Raw genomic sequence first — 3,515 nt, forward strand, 5'->3', positions numbered from 1 at the left:
GGGAAAGAGAAATTCATTTGCAGAGGCTCTCTAGGCTCAAGATAGATCTCCACAAAACTTGGGAAAATAGCTTTCTGTGGCTCTGCTGAGTTCCTGATAGATCTCCACAAAACTTGGGAAAATAGCTTTCTGTGGCTCTGCTGAGTTCCTGTTTAATTACTTAGACAGATGTGACCTTGCACAACTTCTATAATGCAAGGCACTAGATCTTTTGTGGTAAACAGAGCCCATAATAACTCTGTTCTCTAATAGCTGTTTCTCTAGCTGATGTCACTCTTTTTTTAAAGCTAGGTATATCCCTGAAGCACCTAAATGAGATATGGTTTTGTGAGGAGACAAAAACATTTGAGTTGCAGGAAGTAATTACACAGGAACAGTGTTGCTTATCTTTTTACTGTTACATATAAATACTGTTATCAGAAGACTCATTCCTAGTCCCAAATGCCTTTGGGTTGGCAGTTACTATATGTTTGGTCACTGGAAGGAGATGCCTAAGAGGTTGAACAGTGTGAGGTTATTTGTTTGCATTTTTAATACAGTTTAGGAAGTGTGCAACTGCTCGTTGCAGTTTTCCTGCACGCACCTGGGAGTTCAACATATACAAAAGCGTTCCCAAGGGACACAGGTGTGTGTAGCACCTTAGAAGAGTGTAACAGAGACTCCTGCATCACTCTGCAAAGTGCATCTATGTTGTTTGTAGTAACAAATGTGAAGAACTGAAGGCATTGGAGAAGCAGTGTTGTGACATAAAGCAGTGGGTTGTACTGTGTTGAGAAATTATTTTGTTACAAGCTTAATATGGTTCTCTCTTTTCACTTCTATAAATAACAAAAATTTTCTTTCATATTGGTGATGTTGACATTTTACACTTGCATTATTTGGAGAAGGATGAAATGAATTTTGAGGTGCATGGCACTACAAATGTGGACTGTGGGGGATGTTTCTTGTCTGGTGGTTTGGGTTTTTTTTGTTGTTTTGGGGGGTTTTTTGTGGTTGGTTGTTTTCTTATGCTTGCCTGTAATATGTAGTCTGGGAAAGAAAGGAAATGGTCCAAACTCTGCCATGTTCTTGTTGAACAACATGCAGAGCCTGTGCTGATTTAGCTAGCTATCAGAGCCAGCCCCACTTCCATCCTTACAGTAAACCCCCAGGACAAGCTGACCCTAAACCTCACGGTGCCTCTGTGTCAGAAACTGCCTCTTCCTTGCTGTGAGAACCCCACCCTCTCCGAGCAGCTGGTCACAGCAGCTGCTTCAAAATGCTTGGCAATACTTTGACATCACTTAAATATCATCTCCCTTTGTTATTTTGCCTTTCAAGCAAGGAAGCTGCTGTGCCTTAAGGGGTGAAGGCGAGCCCACTGGTTCCTAATTGCCTCCTTCCCCAAGTGACTTGGGAGATTGTTCTCTAACTCGCTGTAATTATCCTTTACTGTAAACTAACCAAAGTACCCTCTGATTTCAGAGTTATGTTCATTAGCAAGTGTCCTGCTTTGAATGTTAATGTATTCTGGGGACGTCCAGTCTTTAAGAATGGACTGATTTGTGTAGCAAGCATTTGTGAAATACCCTGAGGAACAAATCCTTACCCAGTAACTGATTTGAAACGAAACACACTGTTTTAAATTCAGAGTGTTAATGGATGGCCAAATTGCAGGGGGGCTTTACATGTGAACATAGTTTAAAAGGGAGAGAAACTATTTATTGTGCTTGATAGGAAGCTTGGTTCTAAGCCTGTGCCTACGAAAGATTTCTCTCCATGGCCAGTGTTTTTGCCATATTTCTTGTTTGAGGTGAAGAGGGAATTTATCCTGCGCGTGGCACTATTGGTGGTTTTGCAATGGAAGTGGGCTGCTAATTTAGCACTTGAGAAATGTGGGAAGAATGGAAGCTTCCCTTCATACCTTGACTTAAACATAATTCATAAAAAGAAGACCACTTTGTCTCTTAAAAAATATTTTTTTAAAAAAAGTCTGGATCCCAGCAAATGCTTTTTCTTGTTATTTTCAAGGTATTCAGCAGTGTGGACTGCTTGGTTTTCAGATGGGTAAATGTGTGCAGCATATAAAAGCGATGCTGGCCGCTTTTAATAGCTACAGTTCTTCCACCCAACTCCTACTCAAGCCCCTGGATCAGGAGTTTTCTGCTGTGTCTCCTATAATGAGTAGTGAAGCATGGCTGCTCCACCAAGCAGAGGCGGGAAGGTTTGCCCAGCGATGTTGTTAATTGCTGGATAATAAAGGAAGTGACTTGGGGTTTTGCTGCCTAGTGAGGATATGGAGTCAAAAGTGTGATTTGAATTTCCAAGTGATTCTGCGTGGACACTCTTATTGTAGTAACAGGGGCTTCTTAACCAAAGTAGAATGAGAGACTTCCTTAGTGGAGCAAACTATGTCAGAAAAAGACGCTGTCAAAAATGTTCAGGCGGAAATCTATTGATGAAGAACTTGTTCCACGACCACCTTTCCAGTTAATTTCCCCTTGTATAGAAGCCCTTTCTCAGAGCATTTTACCATATATTTCTGGAGACAGAGAGCGCTTGATCACTGAGCTTGTGCACCGTGCTCAGATCTCAAGACACCAGGTGCTTGTAGTGCCTGGTGCTAGAAATCAGCCCTGATGAGCATGCTTACGCCTGGATTGGCTAATGGAATTACCCAAATGTTTCTGATGTGCAAAATTGTTTTAATTGTATAGGAGACTACTGCTTGTGCTGGCTATTTCAATACCTCTCTTAATGATCTGGATGAGGAGGCAGATGAATTTAGAAGTTGCAGAAATAGAAATAAGAGTTAAGTAACCAAATAGAAATCTGCATTTAAAAACAAAAGGCTTGCTTATTGCTCATGAAAGCATTGGTGTATTTACAGGAAAAAAACCCCTTTAGAATAAAAGCTTGAGACTGTGATGTTGCATGCTTAAGAACTCCAATTAACCTCCGAATATGATGATTCCCACATGTGGAAAATTGCAAGGAAGTAACTGTCATGCTATTGAGTTCTGTCTATTATTTCCAAGTCACACACATCTTTGAAAATTACTCTGAACAAATCTAATGGTGTCCCTGGATACCACAGGCTATGAAAATAAGTTTAAAAGAGCCTCTGAAGAATTATCTGTGAGCTTTTCGCCTTATCAGATGGTTGTGTCATTTGCTAAAGTGTAGGCTATGCTTCCATCCTGTCACTGGTAACTTTAAATACTTATCTGCTAGTCTGATAAAGAAAATTATCCTGCTAATTCTTGTAAGTCAAACTGTGCCTGCAAATTTTTCATCCTTTTTTTCCTTTTGCTCTTTTTGTTCTTTTTAAATATAGTGATACTTATGTGAGGTTTAAAAAGGCAACCATCTTCTATTGTTCTGTCTAATTCTCAGAAATAATGAAAGAATACATAAAATGCCTATAAATGGTATTTTATATATATATGCCATGTATATATGTACATACATGTGTGTCTGTAGGCTCATGTGGAAAAACTAATGCAACATAAAACATGTTATCTAAAAATCCTGCT

General features: G+C 39.7%; 1 protein-coding gene across 1 annotated transcript in view; it reads right to left on the minus strand.

The window, feature by feature from the left end:
* The window catches only part of LOC104466656 (bifunctional heparan sulfate N-deacetylase/N-sulfotransferase 4-like), a gene marked incomplete at its 3' end in the record, with an annotated part of 32,958 nt that overhangs the window by 28,050 nt on the left and 1,393 nt on the right, over nt 1-3,515 (minus strand). The window lies entirely within an intron of this gene.

This window comes from Pterocles gutturalis, unplaced genomic scaffold, assembly GCF_000699245.1.
Source record: "Pterocles gutturalis isolate BGI_N339 unplaced genomic scaffold, ASM69924v1 scaffold2059, whole genome shotgun sequence".
Taxonomy (NCBI): Eukaryota; Metazoa; Chordata; class Aves; order Pterocliformes; family Pteroclidae; genus Pterocles; species Pterocles gutturalis.